At 44.8% G+C, this 20,578-nt stretch overlaps 1 non-coding gene across 1 annotated transcript; it reads right to left on the bottom strand.

Annotated features, from left to right (window-relative positions):
- Positions 1-1,784: 1,784 nt before the first annotated feature.
- On the bottom strand, positions 1,785-1,860 carry TRNAI-GAU (transfer RNA isoleucine (anticodon GAU)). The gene has a single exon. It is a non-coding gene; the product is annotated as a tRNA-Ile (tRNA).
- Between the last annotated feature and the right edge of the window lie 18,718 nt (positions 1,861-20,578).

Genomic DNA, 20,578 nt, shown 5'->3' with positions numbered 1-20,578 from the left:
CTATTCATGTTTTCAATCGTATGCTGTTCTGAGTAGTGTGATGAAATCTCGTGATATTCTCTTCCATCCCGCAGCCCTGGATGGGAGTCATCTCTTTGTCCAGCATGTCCATGCTGTTTACACTGTATGCTATATATGCTCCTGCTCTGTTTCCTCTGCTCCCGGCTGCTAGCTAGTCGCCTGGTAGCTGTCTTGGTTATCAGATTGATTGCTGTGAGAGCACAGGGCTTGCGTTCAAGTCACCCTTATCGTAGCCTAATGCTGTGCCACCATGTCCACATCATTCATCTCATCACGCAGGCATTTTACCACCTCATACCATCACAAGAAGAAGGGTGAGCATAGGACAATAAGTTATTTTGAGGACAATAAGCTATTCTGAGAGATCACACTCACGTAACTTTTATTACAGTACATTGTTATAACTGCTCTATTTAATTATTAGTTATCGCTGTTAATCTCTCCCTGTGCCTAACTTATAAATTAAGCTTTATCATAGGTATGCATACATAGTATATATAGGATTTTATACTATCTTCTGTTTCAGGAGGGTCTTGAACATTATCTCCTACAGATTAGGAAAGACTACAATAATTTCTTCTTTTTGTTTGACCAAATGCTATTTCATTGATTTCTGCTTTTATTTTTTGCTATTTCCTCCCTTCTACTTAATTTGCAATTAATTTTCTTTTCTTTATCTGGGTTAAGGTGGAAGTTTAGATAATTTGAGATATTTCTTATTATTGTCTTTCATTGTTAATGTCACATGTGTAGAAATGTGTACCTTAGAAGTGAGACTTTCGCATAGTTCAATCCTCATGAGGTATTATCAACACTCTGCCCACCAGAGACTCACCAAAGGACTGGACACTCTAACACATCACATACCTTTGAATGTGTGTGCGTTTTACCCATGGCATTCCTTCAGACCAGGGCACCTTGCTCAGCATGGTTTCCTTGCCATCTCTCCCGAACTCACTCCACTCACCTTTCACTCCTCCAAGAACATGCTTGCCAAGGTCACCACCAATTCTTTAGTAACCACTCACGGTCCTCATCTGGCGACCATTCCCTTCTCCTTAAAACACCTTTGGCTTCTAGGACATATCACATGAGCTCATGATTTTCCTCCTGCCTCCACTGACCACATTTCCATTCCATTGCTAGCTCATCTCTTCACACTTACCCAATTGTGAAACATGGCTATAACCCAAGAATTAATCGTTGGACCTCTTCTCTTTTTATACTAACTCCTATTTAAAGTTCATCCACTCTCAAGGATTTAAATATTATCAACATGCTGTCGACTCCCAGACTTTTATTTCTAGACTTCATTTTGTCCCTTAACTCCAGACTCAAATATCCAATAGCCTATTAAACATCTCCACATAGATGCTTAAAAGTACTTCAAACATAGCATTTCCAAAATTCAACTTTCCATCCTCACTCAAAACCTGTTTCTGCATTCTTCCCCACCTCACTAAATTGAATTTTTTTTTTGTATTTTTCTGAAGTTGGAAACGGGGAGGCAATCAGACAGACTCCCGCATGTGCCCAACCGGGATCCACCCAGCATGCCCACCAGGGGGCGATGCTCTGCCCATCTGGGGCGTTGCTTTGTTGCATCCAGAGCCATTCTAGTGCCTGAGGCAGAGGCCACAGAGCCATCCTCAGTGCCTGGGCCAACTTTGCTCCAGTGGAGCCTCGGCTGCGGGAGGGGAAGAGAGAGACAGAGAGGAAGGAGAGGGGGAGGGGTGGAGAAGCTGATGGACGCTTCTCCTGTGTGCCCTGGCCGGGAATCAAACCCGGGACTCCTGCACATCAGGCCGATGCTCTACCACTGAGCCATCCAGCCAGGGCCTGCTCAGCGTGTTTTAACTGAAAAACTCCTGCATTAGTCCACCTCAAGTGCCACCCTGTCTTGGAACCTTCCTTCAGTGCTTCCAATCAGAGACATTCTCTGTGTACCATTCATTGGACTTTGTACATAACTTGCTGGAGTGTTCATTGCATTGGGAGGGTAGAATTTGAATATAATCCATGTGTTTTCAGAGTCCACACTGTTGTATGTTGTGCTGCTTTTTTGGAAGATTTTTTTTTTTTTTTTACAGGGACAGAGAGTCAGAAAGAGGGATAGACAGGGACAGACAGACAAGAACGGAGAGAGATGAGAAGCATCAATCATCAGTTTTTCATTGTGAGACCTTAGTTGTTCATTGACTGCTCTTTCATATGTGCCCTGACCACCACGGGCCTTCAGCAGACCGAACAACCCCTTGCTTGAGTCAGTGACTTTAGGTTCAAGCTGGTGAGCTTTTGCTCAAACCAGATGAGCCTGTGCTCAAGCTGGCGACCTTGGGGTATTGAACCTGAGTCCTCTACATCCCAGTCCGACGCTCCATCCACTGCACCACCGCCCGGTCAGGCGGAAGATTTTTTTTAATTGGGTTTAAATCAGTGAACTATAATTCTTGATTTGTCATGTTCTTTTATTTTTTAAATTGTGGTATAATTTACATACCCTAAACTCACCTTTTAAAAGTACATAATTAATTCTAATTATTACAAGTTTTTAATCCAAAATTTTTTATGGGAAGAACTATATTTATCTTAGTATTTTCAAGCCTTTTGATATAGTGCTTAACATTCAATTTTAAGATACAAATGTTTCCTGAATAATAATAATAATAATAATAGAAAGTTTACTGCAGCTAGTATTTCTCAAACTTAATGTGCTTACAGGTCATCTAGGGAGAGTGTTATTTTCAACCTTTTTTTTTCATGGCACAAACACACACTAAATACTAAGGTCAGTGCCCCTGACTAAATACAACCATTTTCATCTCATGGCACAAATAAATTAGTTATTAAGAAATAAGAGGTCAGAGCCCCTTTTTCTTTAGTAATTTGTTTATGAGTGCATGAGAAACGAAGGTTGAAAATCACTATATGATGCCCATGCTGTTGATCTGATGAGGACCACAGTTGGAATGGCATGGTTTAAAGCCAAGTACTGTCTCGAATAGAGGTAGTTCCCCTGAGCTCTCACAAGGGGGCGCAATAGGCAAGTATTTCTACTATTTTTTATAACGGTGTATTTATTGAGTGAATTCATGTGACATACTTTTCAGCAGCTGTTTTGCTAATTATTATTTATTTCATAGAACAGGCACCGTAGCTATCTTAGTATACTAAAAATAGATCTTTCTTTAAACCATGTCTTCTAAGGAATTTGCCAAGATTGTGCTTACAGAAACTAGAAACCGTTAATCTTTGTTCTCAGAAGTGTCAAAAAAGAACAATGCTAAAGCTATTATTAGATATAAAATACCTGAAAGATGTAAAAATAATAATAGAAATTGTAAAAGTAATAATTATAGTGACAGTCATTGACTGATACCTATTAAATCTGTGGTATAGAATTAACTGCCTTACGTAGAGGGTTTTATTTACACTGTACAACCACCCCATGAGATAGGCAACACTGCCCCTCATTTTACAGGTAAGAAAACCGATGCTTAGAGATAGTAAATAAAATGTCAAAGTTCTGGAGGTCATAATGGTAAAGGTAGAGTTTAAATATGCTTCCTCTTTTTTCCAAAGTCCACACCCTTTTATTGGTATTGACAGCAGCAGTGTAGGTATGGTCTATGATTTTTGTCTTGCCATACCCTTAAAAAAAATTGAGTATGACTTATATGCTGAGTCAAACTCATAAACAGCTTTTTAACTGGTTTTTAGTTTAAACACAAAGTTGTGCAACCTTTGTCTCTATCTGATTCCAGATTTTTTTTGTCACCACCAAAAGAAATCCCTACCCATTAGCAGTCAATTCCTCATTTCTGCTTTCCCTGGCCCCTGAAAACCACTCATTTACTTTCTATACTTATGGATTTCCTAGTCCAGACATTTCATATAAATGGAATCATATAATATGTTGCCTTTTGTGTCTCGTTTTTTTCACGGTGTAGTTTTCAAAGTTTAGCCATGGTAGAGCAAGTATCATTCATTTTCATGTCTGAACAATATTCTCTTGTGTGGATACACCTGTCATTAATTGATAGACATTTGTGTTGTTTCCTTTTTTTTTTTCTGAAATGAGAAGCGGGGAGACAGAGACAGACTCCCACATGTGCCCCATCGAGATCCACCGGCATGCCCACTAGAGGGTGATGCTCTGCCCATCTGGGGTGTTGCTCCATTGCAACCGGAGCCATTCTAGCACCTAAGGCAGAGGCCACGGAGCCATCCTCAGCACCTGGGTCAACTCTGCTCCAATGGAGCCTTGGCTGCAGGAGGGGAAGAGAGAGACAGAGAGAAAGTAGAGAGGGAATGGTAGAGAAGCAGATGGACTCTTCTCCTGTGTGCCCTGGCTGGGAATTGAACCTGGGACTTCCACACGCCAGGCTGACGCTCTACTGCTGAGCTGGCTGGCCAGGGCCTGTTGTTTCCATTTTTAAGTAATTGTGAATATGCTGCTATGAACATTTATGTATAAGTGTTGGTGTGAACAGATGTTTTCAATTCTCTTGGGATATTGTAGGATTGGAATTGCTGGGTCATGTTAATTCAATGTTTAGGTTTTTGAGGGACTTCCACCAGACTGTTTTACATTCCCAACAGCGTTTCCATCATACATTTGCTAATGCTTGTTATTGATTTATCATGCTCTTGTGATAAGAAATTAATTAAAAGGGAAATCACTAAATTCTCAGGTGCATTTCAAAATAGGATGGTCTTTAATTATTTTTTTATTGATTGATTTTAGAGAGACAGAGGAAGGCAGAGAGACAGAGAAAAACAAAGAGAGAAAGAACAAGAGAGAGAGAGAGATAAGCATTCATTTGTTTTTCACTTAGTTATGTGTTCATTGGTTGCTTCCTATAGGTGCCAGGACTGGGGTTTGAACCTGCAACCCTGGTGTTTCAAGATGACAATCTTAACTGACTGAGCTAACTGGCCAGGGCCCTTATTTATTTATTTATTTATTTATTTATTTATTTATTTATTAAAGAAATGGGTGGGCTTCTGTATGCTTCTGCAGAAAGAACACTGAACTGGGCTACTCTACCATTAACTATTATTTTCTGTCATTAGCTGTGTGACCTTGTAGTATGAGAAAGTCCTTCAGATTCTCAGCTGTAGGTTTGGGCTAATAAAACCTGACTTGTTGTTTCCCTGATGATCCTGGCATGAAGATAAAACCAAGTAGTTAAGGCCTGAAAAGCACTTCCACAAATGAGCTGCCAAGAAGTTAGTAAAATGTAAACACGACTGCCTCTCTCTTGCGTGGGCCCCTCCCAAGGCCCTGGTCTCTGTCTACCGTGTAACCTTTCTCCTCTAGTGGAGTGGCGCCGTAGTGGCCAAGGGCATGTTGAGTCTGAGCTAAAGGTAAGTTGTGCTGGGTTCTACATGACTTGTTTCTAATATGGTGAATCCTAGCTATTGAGAAAGTCGTGGTATCCTTTTATATATTCAGTTGCAAACTGTCTTGCATCTAGTGTCTGTGTGAAATGCTGGGAATACAATTTTGAATACAGCGGTTGAAAATTTTCATACCTCTCTCTTGGGCAACAGCTAACAGAGCCGATCTAAAATAAGCAAAGATATAAAAGAATTAAATAACATAACTAACATGCCTGAAAAGATAGATTCATACCACACTTCCTATCTGACCAATAGAATATCTACATTGTGATCATACATTGTATGTTTATTAAAATCGGCCATGTTCTAGGCCATAGAAAAAGGTCTAGTTTATTCCAAAGAGTCAATGTCATGCAGACTATGTTCTGTGATCATAATGCAATAAAGTGAAAAATCAGTAGCAACTGAAGGACTTAAATAAATTTCCATTTCCTGGAAGCCAACATACAATAAAACACATAAAAAACAGCAACAGTTCCCCAAATCCTTGGGTTAAAGGGATCATCATATGTCAAAATCCACAAGACACAGCCAAAGCAGTATTTAGAGGGAAAATTATAGTTTTAAATGCATTTATCAGAAAGCAGGAACACATGAAGGAAAGCAGACAAAGCATTCCACTACTTTAGTTGGAAGGAGACAGTCAACTCCAGTAGTGGGGGCATAGAGAATGGCAGTAGGACTCATGGCCCTACTTACACATACATACGGTGCTGAGGGCGCCCACTGGAAGGGCTTCTAACCTGGGGAGGTGACTTGTGAGCTGAGCTGTTAGATGGACTCTGAGGAGTTAGATTAGAATATGAGAGAGAGACTGTGGGACACACAAGGAGCAAGTGCACTGAGGTGAACGCCCCGCTGCAGTGTGGGTTCCTTGGAGGAAGATCAGAGAGATGGTGGGGGCTCATGTCAGTCCGTGAAAGCTTTGTTGTGGAATTCATAAGGAGCCCTAACACATTTTTTTAAAGGATGATAATGGTCAGTATAGGGGAGTAGTCAAGAGTATGAGCTCGAGACTCATACAAATTGTGGGATGTAAGCTTTGTGCTTATGGGCAAGCCGTTTGATCTCTGCCGACCTCAATTTTCTCATCTGTAAGTGGATAGCAATAATAGATACCTGGTAAATTTGTTGAGTATATAAAAGCACGTAGCACATATATGACATACAATTAGGATTTGTTTGTTGCACACACTTCTACCATCAGAAATGTCGCCGTTTGGCTGATACACGATATGGTCCTACCTCATTGGCAATCCTTGTGTCAACTTATAGGTGTATGTAAGTGATTTAGAAAGATCATCCTGGATGCGTTTTGGAGAATGGATTTGAAGGACACTAGACTAGAGACAGAGAGGTCCGTTAGGAGGGGCTTGAACCAGGCAGGTGAGAACCGATTGGAGAGTTTGGACATTTTGAACATGTTGGCCTTTAGATGTCTGAGGGACTGCACCAGTGGAGGAGTTCACTGGGGAGTTAGAAAATAGAATCCAAAGTTCAGCAAGAGGCCAGGTCTGAAGACGGAGATATGGGTCTTATCTGGATGCATGAACCAACAAAATCACTCCGGGAGAAGGATGAAAAGCGAGAAGAGATGAGGGCTGGAGACCACGCCCCAGGAATACTGCCACGTGGGTGTCTGTGAAGGACATTGTTGCCCGGGAGCTTGGGAACGCGGGGAGAAACGAGGGGCACTGAACCCAAGGAGGGCGGAGCCTCACGACAGCCAGTTGTCAACAGTGTCAGTGCTATGGAGGGGACAGAGAGGATGAGGGCGCAGAAGTGCCATTGGATCCGGGCATGGGGGAGTCACGGCTTCCCGGGAAGGAAAAGGTCTGTCAGCGCTGGGGGTGGCAATGGATCGCAGGAAGTTTAGTTTCAATGGCAGCTGAGGAGGAATGAAGAGTTAAGTTGTTTTTATAAAAATTTCTCAGAATCACAGATTCAAGTCACATCCATTATAATCCTGGTAATTAAAATAATCCACCGGAAAGTTATGATATAATTCTCAGGACCGATGACTAAGCATCCATAGCTGTTACTCACGGTGGACTGAGATGGTGTCAGGCATCCTGCCCACACCACCTTGTGGGATGTTCACGGTAGCAGGACGAGGACTGTGCCCCTTTGACAGAGTGCAGGGGCCCTAAGGGATCTGCTCAATGTCACTCACTACCAGGTGACAGAACTGCCAGTTGAGCCTATCACCGACCCACCCGTAAGCCACGGTCATGCCTCTGCACCTCAACTCCAACCTCGAAATGTCCTCCCCCTTTTAAATATCTGAAAAGAATTTAAAAACGACTACACAGTAATCTCTTTCCTAAAATAAAAAAATGCTGAACGTTCACCTAACTGTCAAAGAAGGCAATCGCTTGTTTGTCACCGGGCACCCTGGGCACCTCAGAAACGTTAGAGGTATTAAAAAAAAAAAAAATCATCGTGCTTTCTTGTGCTGAGAGCAGAAAATGACCTGTCTTTCCGACCTGAGCGCGGCGTTGGGGAAACAAGGAAACTTTGTATATCTCCCAGTCCCAGAAAAGGGGGAGAGGGCTTGTCCCTGCGTAAAATAGCCAGTTTCACGTTAACCTTCAAGAAGGATGTCTTTTCACGTCTTCAGGGGTACTTGAAGCTCTGCCAACACTCGAGAGTGGGAAACCAGAGCCAGCTCGGGCTCGCCGGTCGGCACCGGTTCCTGCCAAACGCGACGCCCCTCCAGGGCTGTGAGCGCGCCCTTGTCCTGGGGGCTCCACACGTATGTTGGTCTTGAAGTCGCAGGCGTGTTATACAGAGCCTTTTATATGGATGGAATGTTTCAGGATACATTCCAAACTGCACTGCTTAGAAAATATAAACAAATAAGAGTAAGACGGATACTTTCAAAAGGAAAAGAAAAAATTCTTTGACGAGAGGGCTGGGTAAATGAAACAGGGTAATACATTTCGTGGAACACTGTACCGGTTCAGACGGTGGACCGGATCTGTTGGTGTCCACCGAAGCTCAAAACTACATGATTGTGTGAAAATAGCACACTGCAAAATGACAGCTAGCGCTTGATAGTTCTCTAGATGTAAAAATAGTAAACAGTCTACAGATTTCCAGTGGACATCGCGGTACGTGAACGTATGTATGTATGTATGTATGTATGTGTTAAGGATAGCCCACCACTCCTGTAATTGTGGTTACTTTGGTAGCTGTGCTGGTGGGATTGGGATTAGTGGATGAGGAGGAGGACGTCAGCTTGAACTGGAACAGCTGTTCAAAAGTGTGTTCTGAGGGTCTCTCAAAGTCTCCATGACCCTTTCACGGGATCTCGGAAGTCAAGCTACTTTTATAAAAACATGAAGATTGTTATTTGCCTTTTTAATGAAGGGTACCCGAAGCACCTTTTCTGCGTTCTCGGATTCTATGAGCTGTGATGGTTGTCTTGAGTAAAAACGCTTGTATGTTTGAGTTGAAAGCTCAATTAATCACTTTTTGAAACAAAATATCATTTTTTATCGAAAAGGTTGATGGACTGACACACTGTAGTCCTTCAGAATAGGGTCCTGGGCAGATAGCTCCCTGGAAATGAATAGAATGAGCCTGCTCCTTCCAGAACAACTGACAGAATCTGCTGCCATTGATCAAAATACAAGTCAGCAAGCAACAATTAGAATTTTGAAAACCTTGTTTCTGTTGCCATGAGCTTGAGAGTTTCTTAGTACTTAGCAAATTTTCCGATGAGACAGGTAATAATAATAACAGATTTTTTTTTGATACCCTATAATAAATGAGCCAATGTTGGAAGATCTACATAAGCCTGTGAGCCAACAGTTTCCAAAAGGCTGCTGTATTTTATCACAGACTCATTTTATTTCTTGATTTTCCTGCATTTTCAAGTCTACAGAATTATTTGCTGTAATGTCCTTATCTAAGAAGCATAGATTGTTAGAACTAAAGTTATCTAGGGGTGAGGCAACAGTTCACAGCGTACATATCTCCAAAGACCTTTTACTTACATTTTCTCCCACTTATATAAAGTTATACTTTATCTTCCTTTTGTCCCAATTCCTTTATTTCCCATTGCTCTCTTCTTTCGCAAGCCCCCAAGCCAAAATGACAAATGCAGCTAAAAGTTGTTTCTGTTGTTTATGTGTAGGTGTGTGTGTGTGTGTGTGTGTGTGTGTGTGTGTGTATATGTGGAATGTAGCAATTGGGGGTATCAGGTAATGGTTGTTTTTATTCCCTCTGTATGTTGGCATTAATACAACCCCTTTCCTCTGTTCTACTATTAAGAGAGAAACCTGGAGGTCAGAGAGAAGAAATTTGAGCATGAAGCCTTTGTCCCAAATGTCTTATAGGCAGAGGCATTTGAAACAATATGTAGACCTTCTAAAATGAGGAAGGAAAGAGGCAAATGTGTCTCCAGAAACATAAGGCCCAAGTTATTATTTCTCTAGGAGTGGGGCCAATGTCGAAGTCGCAGAAGAACCTCTATCCTCCCCCTTTTTTTGTGACAGAGACAGCGAGGGAGACAGAGAGAGGGACAGACAGACAGGAAGGGAGAGAGATGAGAGTCATCAATTCTTTGTTGCTGGACTTTAGTTGTTCATTGATTGCTTTCTCATATGTGCCTTGACCCGGGAGCTACAGCAGAGTGAGTGACCCCTTGCTCAAGCCAGTGACCATGGGCTCAAGCTGGTGAGCCTTGCTCAAACCAGATGAGCCCGTGCTTAAACTGGAGACCTTGGAGCCTGGAACCTGGGTCCTCCACATCCCAGTTCAATGCTCTATCCACTGCGCCACCGCCTGGTCAGGAACCTCCATCCTTCTTGTAGCCTGACCGGAAGTTCTTGAATTGTGGCTACAAGTCATGTTAGCCTTCCGATATTGGCTGAGAAGACTGGTCAGGGGCTGGTAGGTGAGAGAATTCGAATGCAACCGAAAGAAAGACCATTTCTTTGCCTCCTCCTAACTCAGAACTAAAGGCCACCATTTCTTCTCTCCCCTAGGGGAGGAGTCAGCAGAAGTGTGAGCTTGAGCTCATCATTCCAAGCCTATCATGGGCATAGTTGGGGCCCAAGCAAACCAAAGTCACCCTCCCTGGCTCGGGACCTATGTCTGATGCAGCATCCCCAGCACCATCTCAAGGGTCGCTTGTGTGCCCTCGTGGTACGTTACCCGAAACAATAACTAATGAGCACTCACTGGGCACCTAGAGTGCTTGTTATTTTATTTAATCTTACAACAATCCTGTAAGATTATCATCCTATGGCAGGGACTGGCTGGCTCCCCATGGTGGGCACACAGATAAACTCCATTTCCCAGACAGACTGCTTTGCGGTGAGGCATGGTGACACGACTGGGTTTTGGTTACCTCCAGGAGGCCTCCCTGCACTCTCTTCCACATCTGGGCCCCTCCACGGCCTTCTCTCCTCTGTCTCGTGACAACAGGCATGACGATGTTGAAAAACAAACCGAACGAGACTGGCTTTTGAATTACACTTTGAAGGACAGCTGTTATTTGGTAACACCCATTTCAGACTTCAGGAAACCAACAAATACACTTTTATTGCGCTGAGTCAATGAGACTTTTGGAATTTACTTATTATAGCAACTTGTGATACATTAATACTCATCTTCACTTTAGAGGTAGAGGAAGAAAAATACTGAGCCTTGGAACATTTTATTTGCGCAAAGTCTCAAACTAATAAGCAGATCTATGGAAGCTTGAATTGTGTATGCTTCCTTGGACATAAAGTGGCGAGACAGTGATGGGAAGTGTGTGTGTGTGTGTGTGTGTGTGTGTGTGTGTGTGTGTGTGTTACCAATTCTACCAGAGTCTGTGGGTTCTCGGGTCCCTAGCATTCCTCTCATTCTTAAGTAAGAATGAGAAATACAAGTTTTGGGGCCCATACTGTACCCTAGCCAAGGGATTGAGGGCTACACCATGTATTTCTGCTTCTGGACATTGTTGGGCACTTGGTAGTCACCCCCAATGGGCCGGAAACTTCATCCCCAGTGCGGCTGCTGCTCTGTGACTCTCTGACAAGATCCCAGCACTTCCCTGGCTAAGGATGACGCCGACCTCCCGGGGAGTGTAACCCTGTAAGAGGCCAACCTTTCCCAGGGCTATCAGTGTCGGCAGGCTGGCAGGATGTGGGAGGGAAACAATCTCAGGCTGGCTTACCTTGCTCAGGGTCCCCCCACCCCCCACCCCTGTGGACTTTCCATTGGAGGAGGCAGAAAACCAGCCATGGCCCCGTGCCCCTGCTCCACTTCTGAGCCAAGTTACCCAAGCTGGCTTAGCTTTTTTCTCATCACCGCACCAGTGTGGAATTGCATGTTTGTGATGCCCGGGCAGGGGTGGGGTTGGTGTCTGTTTCCAGGCCCACGCCCCTCCCTCTGCAGCAGGCAGATTCAGTAGCTATTAGAATGTTGCTGCTCAAAAGAAACCTAGTGCGGAGTTGGTCTGATACCCTCCTGTTAGGGACCTCTTCATTTTCTGAGGCCATAAAGAAGGGAGTCGATGAAGGTCACATAACTTGCTAGTGGCCCATCTGAGTCCCGACTGTACACCCAGCATTATCTCATTGTTGCAGGGTCTTGTTCCCAAGGAAACAGACTCTAAGACTCGAAGGCTTTTGTGCAAAAAGTTATTGCATAGTGCCCTCGGGAGCACACCCAAGGGAGTGTGTAAGGGAGTGGACGAGGCAGGACTGGGCAGAGGAAGAGCTGAACTGTGGTTTAGTAGCCACAGGGACCCCAGCTGATGCCATGGGGGCGCACTGAAACCGGGTGGCCCTTCAGGGTCAGTCCAGATGGAGGCCAGCAGGCTAGGACTTTCTACCTCCACCTGGACCAGTGGGCTACTCACAGCTGGAGGGTGTCATAACTTTGGGTGAAGGGGCTCCCTTTGGCAGAGGTCAGTTTTGAGGGAGCGGCTGTGCCCTGGGCTGGGGTATGAGTGTCCCAGTCTTAGGTCCCAGGAGAGATCTGGATGGAAGAGCACAGCTTTTGCTACACTCACAGTGAAGCTGAGCTTGAAATGATGAAAATGGAAACTCGAGCAATGATGCCAATTCGGTCACGTAGCCAGTAAGTGAATTAGAAAAACTTAGCTCTCTGGTCTTAAACTCGTAGCTTAAAGGCTCAGAGTGGTGGGGAGGCACACCAGAGAGGACAGAACCAGGGTGACCCTGAGACTGGTGGACTTCCAGGGTGGCGGTGGCTGAATGGCAGGCCTGTCCGGTCTGGGTTGACCACTGAAGTGTCTACGGAGCGGGGGAGAAAAGCTGGAGGGGCCGGGGGCAGCGTGTGGGTAGGACTTGGCAGCAGAGGCTTGGGTGGGAGGGGAAAGCTGGGTGCTGCAATCCAGAAAGCCTGGTCTCCCAGGAGGCACCGAGGGAGACTTACCACCACTGAGAATTCCTGTGTCCTGGCTGGCAGGGCCTTGGGAGGAGGAGCCGTTCAAACCGTTCCCGAGAACTGAAGGAGGACACCCACTACTCCCACCAGCAGACCACCCCCACCCTCTGCAAAGGACGTAAACACTTTCAGTGATTGATGATATATGAGCAGGTGGTCCTAGCACCTGGGAGGCATATATATTATGAGGAAAAATTGTGAAAAATGTTGAAAATAGCAACCCCCCCCAAAAAAAAAACAACTACTGGGTGTCGTCTAGTGCACCCTCCCTTTCATTGCGTCTGAGCTTTCCTGTAACTGTCATTTGCAGAGAACTGGCAGCAATGCAAATGATTCTTGCTTATAGAAATGCAAATGCAGTTTGTCCAGTGAAGGTGTGGCTGGTATTGCACTGTGGATATTGACTAGTTTTGCATTTATTTGTAAATTCATTTCAGCCTTCCGGATTGCCTTGATAGGTGTGTTCTTTGAATGTTCCTTTGACTGATTGGAGCACCCTAGTAGTTAACTTATTAATGAGTTAAATAAATCTTTGAAATAAAAATAAAAATAAATTCAAGGAAATAAATAAATAAATAAATAAATAAATAAAAAGGAAAAATAAATTCAAGGTCCAGTCTTGTTGCTCTAAGACCAGGGAAGGCTGAGCTGTAGTCTGCAGAGACCTCTTAGTCTACAGGAGGAGCTATAGCGAGAATACTGACATGGGCTTTGCACCCTCTTGTCAACCAGAGAAGGTCGCCTTTTTCTTCCCATGGAACATCCATGTGAGATTTCGTTAGAACTGAGGGGTGATACATTGAATTGTGTCCCCCCTCAAAAGGTGTTCAAGTCCTAACCCCCAGTTACCTAAGAAGGCCACCTGAGTTGGAAATAGGATTTTTGCAGATGGTCAAGTCAGGATAAGGTCATTAAGGTGGGCCTAATCTAATACGACTATGTCCTTATAAAAAGGGGATATTTGGACACAGAGACACACACAGGGAGATGGCCATATGAAGAAGAAGGCAGAGATTGGGCCAATGCATCTACAAGCCAAGGAATGTGATGAATTTTGAGTAAACCCCCAGGGGCTCGTTGAAAGGCCTGGGAAAGATTCTACCTTAGCATAAAACAACCTCGCCAACACCTTTTTATTTATTATTTAGATTTTTTTTTAAGTGAGAAGAGGGGAGACAGTGAGACTCCAGCATGTGCCCTGACTGAGATCTACCCAGCAACCCTGACTTTGGCCAATGCTTGAATCAACTGAGCTATTTTTAGCACCTGAGGCTATTGTGTGCAGACCAACCAAGCTAGCCTCAGTATCTGGGGCTGACGCTCAAATCAATTGAGCCACTAGCTGTGTCAGGGGAAGAGAGAGAGAGAGAGTGGATAGAGGGATGGGGAAAGAAGCAGAGGGTCGCTTCTCTTGTGTGCCCTGACTGGGAATCAAACCTTGGATGTTCATATGCTGGACCGACACTTGATCCACTGAGACAACAGGCCAGGGCCCTTGCTAACACCTTGATCTTGAACTTCTAGCTTCCAGAACCGGAAGAAGCAATTGATTTCTGTCAGTCAAGCCCCCCAGTTTGTGGTGCTTTGTTATGGCAGCCCTAAGAGACCAATACAGAAGCCCTCTACAGCTACATGTGGTAGAAACCACCAGATTTTGGCTCACCACCCTCTCTTCAACATGAGAAGTGGAATTGGGACTGTGGAGTGTCACAGGGCCTCAAGCACCTTGAATACGGGCACCATTCAAGTGAGGGTAGCACTCCCTAGTTTTTGGTTGTAAAACTCTCCAGGAAAATATGAAATCCAAAATAGCACGCCCAACTGCAGTTTGATACTGCATAATTACAGCTCTTGTTTGTTGTAGGCAAAAGGAGAGACCCTCACTCTGTCTTAACAGAAGGAGCAGATTGTTGCCTGAATGGCACCTGGTTACCATGTCCTCAATTTCCCAATCAGAACTGTCAGAGATTGCACTTAATTAAGCTGTCTTCCCAGTCGCCTGGCATCCGACAGGTTACCATAGTAATTACTAAGGTTTCCAAGTAGGGCTGGCTTTCCTGGTCCTCTGCAGACTGGCATGGCAGGCAGGCGTGGTTTAGACTGCGGTGAGATCTTGCCTTTTCCCACAGCACATGCTGGGGTAAACACCAATTGATTTTAACTACTATTTTCCTTGATCTATCCAGTTTTTCAGCAAGAATATGAATACTCATGAGAACACACCAGGGCTTAAAGGAAGTGTGACCAGGGCGTCTCTGGCTCTTCTCTAGGGAGCTGGGGGCAGTGAGGGGAGGGGGAGTGGGTAGCAAACCTGGGGAATCAGCCTCATGGTTCTCTTAGGCTGAAGAGTTACCCACTGGTCAGTTGTTTTCTCTGCTTAATGATCCACTTGGTGCCTGCCTATGAGAAGCTTGAGCATCGCCCGGACTCCTTAGAATGGTCATGCACTTGACTCTGATGGAGATCTCCTCAGTTGTTTTCCGGCAAGAGTTCAAATCACTGCCCAAAGGTGGGTGATGGGGAGGGTAACAGAGGAGAGGCGGGAGCAGAGAATTGTGCTTCTGTGTTGCATCCTGCTTGCCTGCCACGGTCCGCTTGCCTACGGGGGACAGTTTCCCTCTGTTGATTGGGTCTCATTCCTTTACTTTCCTCTTTTTTTCCCCCTTAGTCCTTTCTTTAGGTTTTAGAGTTTCTATTTCATTTTTGGGACCCAGTATACCCTCCCCACAGGAGGAAGAAAACACGGAGTTCCACCTCGGGTCTTATAAGGTCCGACATCTCGGCCTTCAGCTGGAGTTAATGGAGCCCCTGCCGTGTGTCCTGAGGGCACATCTCACTGGAGTTCCTTCACTGAGTTGGCAGTTCTTTTGCCCCTCTAATATTCTGCCCATGGGGCTTCTTTCCTGCCTTCAGAGTCGTCTCCTGGCCCCTTGGCCCATGAGACTTTGTGAAGTGGCCCCTCGCCACCGCCGTGCCTGTGAGAGGGGAATGCTGGTGTCTGTGACAAGGGGCCAGTCCCCTACGGCTGCCAAAGCTGCCAACTTTTGAGGTAACACCGGGTGTGGTCATCACACTGCTTGGTGTCGTCACTTCCGGTGAGATTACAGGGGTGGATTTCTCCTGCCATGTGTCATTCTTTATCTCTGGTCTAGTTTTTAGTTCGGGTTTAAGCTACAAAGAAAATATCATACATGCTGGGCTGGCTCAGCCCTGCCCCCACCCCAAGACCAGTGCCAGCACACAGGGGACAGGCTATGTGACTTGTTCATGTTGGGGCTGGAGCCCTGGCTGTGGAGTCCTGTGACTGCAGAGCCAGGACCGGCTGGGAGGACCAAGTGACAGCTCCCTCGTAGGGCTGTCTCCATCAGGTGTCTGCTCCCCTCATCGCTACAGAGATAATACACCAGGCGTTCGCTTTCCCTGGCACAAGCGGAATATATTCCTTGAGCCCCACTGATACACAGACTTAATGGTGCCAGTTGCTTTGTGGTTTAGTAAATGTTTATTCAAAAAAAAAAAAATACAAGGCCAAATGTGTCTAGTTAATTGTGTTCTCATTGTAGAAAGTTCCATTGCGTTTCTGCCGTTAACTAGGAAGAAGCTTCCAGGACAGAGAAGTCTATCTCTGAGTGAATCTAGCGGAAGCAGTAGGTTAGACCAGCGAAGCCCAAATCACAGTGAAAGAATCTGCCCAACAGGAATTCATGCTTTTGATCGTTTGTTTTGGGGGAAGAGCTATTTCGAATAAGATTTTTCTCTCATTTTAATTTTTATTTTATTACTTTATTTTTTTGTATTTTTCTGAAGTTGGAAACAGGGAGGCAGTCAGACAGACTCCCGCATGTGCCTGACCAGGAACCACCTGGCATGCCCACCAGGGGGCGATGCTCTGTTGCAACCAGAGTCATTCTAGCACCTGAGGCAGAGGCCATGGAGCCATCCTCAGTGCCTGGGCCAACTTTGCTCCAATGGAGCCTCGGTTGTGGGAGGGGAAGAGAGAGACAGAGAGGAAGGAAAGGGTGAGGAGTGGAGAAGCAGATGGGCGCTTCTCCTGTGTGCCCTAGCCAAGAATCAAACCCGGGACTCCTGCATACCAGGCTGATGCTCTACCACTGAGCCAACCGGCCAGGGCAATTTTTCTCTCGTGTTAAAAACCATTTCTAACCCTAATCCTTATGTCTCAGTTCCCAGTAAAGGTTACTCAGGAATGTGGAGATTGTCCAGATCTGTGGATTTCTCAGTCTACAATGAAACCCAGCCTGTAGGAAACAGGCGTCCACTCACCTTGCCCGTCCCTCTGAGCTGTCAATAGGGTCTCATCCCAAAAGGAAGTGCAGGGTGCAGGGCCCTTAGAATGGCAGATCATGTGCAGCAGTCAGGTAATATCAGGAGACAGAAACCACACCTGCATTTTATTCTTCTTTTCTTTTCCTTTTTAAACACCATGGTGATGCCCATGAGTGGGGCCTGGTCCTGGTGGGTGGAGTGTGGGCATTCCCAGGAAGGGAAGGAGGGAAGGGCTAGAGCCCTCGGGGTACTCTCTGAGGCTTTGCGTGTATGAAGAGCAAAACTGGAAAGAGGGAGCTTGACAAATCATTTTGCCTGGCCTGTGGTGGCATAGTGGATAGAATGTGGGACCTGGAACGTAGAGGTGGCCTGTTTGAAATCCTGGGCTTGCCTGGTCAAGGGACATACAACAAGCAATCACTGAACAACTAAAGTGAAGCAACTGTGAGTTGATACTCCTTGTTCTCCTTACCACTCTTGTTTCTCTCTGTAAAATCAGTAAGTAAAACCCTAAAAAGAAAAGAAAAGAAAAGAAAAGAAAAGAAAAGAAAAGAAAAGAAATCATTTCTTAGCCTGACCTGTGGTGGTGCAATAAATCAAGTGTTGACCTGGAATACTGAGGTCGCGGTTCGAAACCCTGGGCTTGCCCAGTCAAGGCACATATGGGAATTGATGCTTCCAGCTCCTTCCCCTTCTCTCTCTCCATCTCTCTCTCTCTGTCTCTCTTCTCTAAAATGAATAAATAAATAAAAATAATTTAAAAAAAAGAAATCATTTCTCCAAGGAAGTGACACATTGAAAGTGACTTAAAAAAAAAGTGGGTAAGACATTGCGAACCTCATGATAGAAATGCTTTATTGCCTGACCTGTGGTGGCACAGTGGATAAAGCATTGACCTGGAACGCTGAAATCATCGGTTCAAAACCCTGGGCTTGCCCGGTCAAGGCACATATAAGAAGCAACTACTACAAGTTGATGCTTCCCACATCTCCTCTCTCTTTCTCTAAAAATCAATTAAAAAAAAAGCTTTGTTGTCTCTGTGGACAAAGTCAACGAGAATTTTGGCGGAAAGAGAGAGGAATCGCCAGTTTCTCAGCACAGAGTGTCCACCAGGTGCAGTGACGGCTTTGGCTCGGGGGAAGCGTTCCTAGTGACGGAGCAAGGCATGCACTGGGCAAGTCCCCGGCCAGCTGGGGGCAGCTCTGACTGACCTGCAGAAGGCTTTTCAGAACAGGGAGCTGATGCAGAAGAAATGTACGCTTAGGCGCTGTGTAGAAAGGAAGAGCTCTTGGACACAGAAAAGGCAGAAGAGCTTGATAATCGCACGATGTTGCTAGAACAAGCAGCAGTGAGGCAGGTGTGAGACTAGAAGCTGAACCAATGACACCAGTGGAACGGGATCCGGGAGGAAGCCCTGGTCAAGGGGCGCAGAACACTGGATCACACCTGGGAGGAGGTTGGGGACAGGAAGCTTGGGAGGAAGGGAGCCTGGTTTGCATAAAAGAAGGAGAGAGCGTCCACAGCTTGGCCCTGAGGCACTGAGGCAAGGCTGTTGACAAAGAATGCAGAACAATTCCCATCTCTTCTTCCACTCTCTCTCTCAAGCACATGGTCTTCATGCTGGAAAGAGTAGAAGAACGAGTGTGTGAAAAGAGAATTGCAACCTATGAGAGGTAGGGAAATGGTAAGAATCAGGCCACCATGAATTATACTCAGAGATTAAAGAGCTAGAACTATATGAAGCTATTGTCAGCAACCCAGGAGAAATTGTAGAAAATTGGGGCTGTCCTGGCAGTTGGAGGTGAGTTATCCTAGTCTGTCTGGGCTGCTACAATCAAACACCATAGACTGGGCAGCTTACAAACAGAAAACACTTATTGGTCACGGTTCTGGAGGCTGGGAATCCAAGATTAAGGTCTCTTTGGGGGTCTCATTTATAAGGATGCTAATCTCATTCATGAGGGCTCTACCCTTGTGACCTAACCACCTCCCAAATGCCCCAACTCCACATACCCTCACAGTGGGAATTAGGGTTTCAGCACAGAATTTGGGGGAGGGATACATACATTCAATAGCATGAACTGACACACTTTTTAGAAGAGCCACCACTGGCCCATATGGAGCCTTTGTGTAAATAAGCAAAAGGCACCTCTTCCTTAAAATACTTTTCCATCTGTTGGAAAATGATCATAATACCATTTTTAAAGAATAGGACACTCCACAGCCTTCTGCCAGAACAATTTTTACAGTATTTGGTTCTCCAGTCTAAAATATTTACCATGTATAGGGCCCTTCTTTCTGTGCCACTCTGAAGTAATACATTACCTGCACAGATGTTCATAGCAGAAACTATAGAACAGGGGCATGATGTGATTGATCCTTGGAAAAACTGAAAAGCACAACTATCTTACACGGGAACATTTAGAAAATAACTGGGTGGCCAGTAAAACTCATGAAAGAGATTGATTGATGGACAGAAGTTAACTTGTAGGAGAATTGTAGGGCAGACTGTGGTGTTCTGCCCTATTTAGAAATTCCTAGATGGCATGTGCCTCAGATATCTAGAGGTGATGTTAGGAGGAATTAGGGACATAGAAATGTTGGGCAATAGAATCAGAGAGCCCAAAATGTTGATGTATTAAAATGGCAGACTAACCTGTTAAAGTTTCATAGGGAGAACAACTTGCATATCTCAACCTTTGAGTGTGAAAACTAAGCCGTAAGTATAGGATGCAGAAAGATGTGGTTTAATAGAACCACGTGTGAAAAAGAGAGAATTTCTGCTGCCAGGAATCTCAACATAAATAACGGGTGAAAAATGATTTCTACAAAACTTGTGGAGGTCCTAGGCCACATCAGTAAAATTATTAGAATGATGAATATTAGGGCCCTATTCTACTTTTTTTCAGCCTAGACCAGACTTTGATCTTTGCTTCTAGGTTCCAGACATCACTAAAGATAGATATAACTAAACTGTTATAGATTCAAATGTTGTTTAGGAAAGTAAGGAAGATGAAAATCATGTTGTTTGGGTAGCAATCTAAGAAATTGGAATCATTAGCGTGTGACAGGAAGAATTATAAGGGAAAAAAAATCACTTGTCAGTTATAACTTTCCCATTGCATGGTCATGGTTTAAGCACTCTTTTGTTTGCTGAAAGCAAAGTCTTTCTTGGGATAATAACTTTTGGCTTTCTGGGATTCTAGGAGAAAGCTAGAAGCCAAGTAAGGGCAAGCAAGAGAAAAGGTTTTTGGAAGAAGCCATGTGCTGGATGGGAGGTTCTGGGGTGTGAAATCCTCCCTCCACCTCAATACAACCTTTGGTCAAGTTGATATTGCTCACTCTTGCTGTGGAAGGTATTTGTTGCTGCAGGTTGGGGGGAAGGGTTGAGTTCTCCTTCAAGATGGGCTAGGTCAGCCTTGGAAAGAGAATTTTCATAAAGAAGGTAATGGTT

This window comes from Saccopteryx leptura, chromosome 2 (genome assembly GCF_036850995.1).
Source record: "Saccopteryx leptura isolate mSacLep1 chromosome 2, mSacLep1_pri_phased_curated, whole genome shotgun sequence".
Taxonomy (NCBI): Eukaryota; Metazoa; Chordata; class Mammalia; order Chiroptera; family Emballonuridae; genus Saccopteryx; species Saccopteryx leptura.
This window is presented reverse-complemented; position numbering and strand designations above follow the sequence as displayed.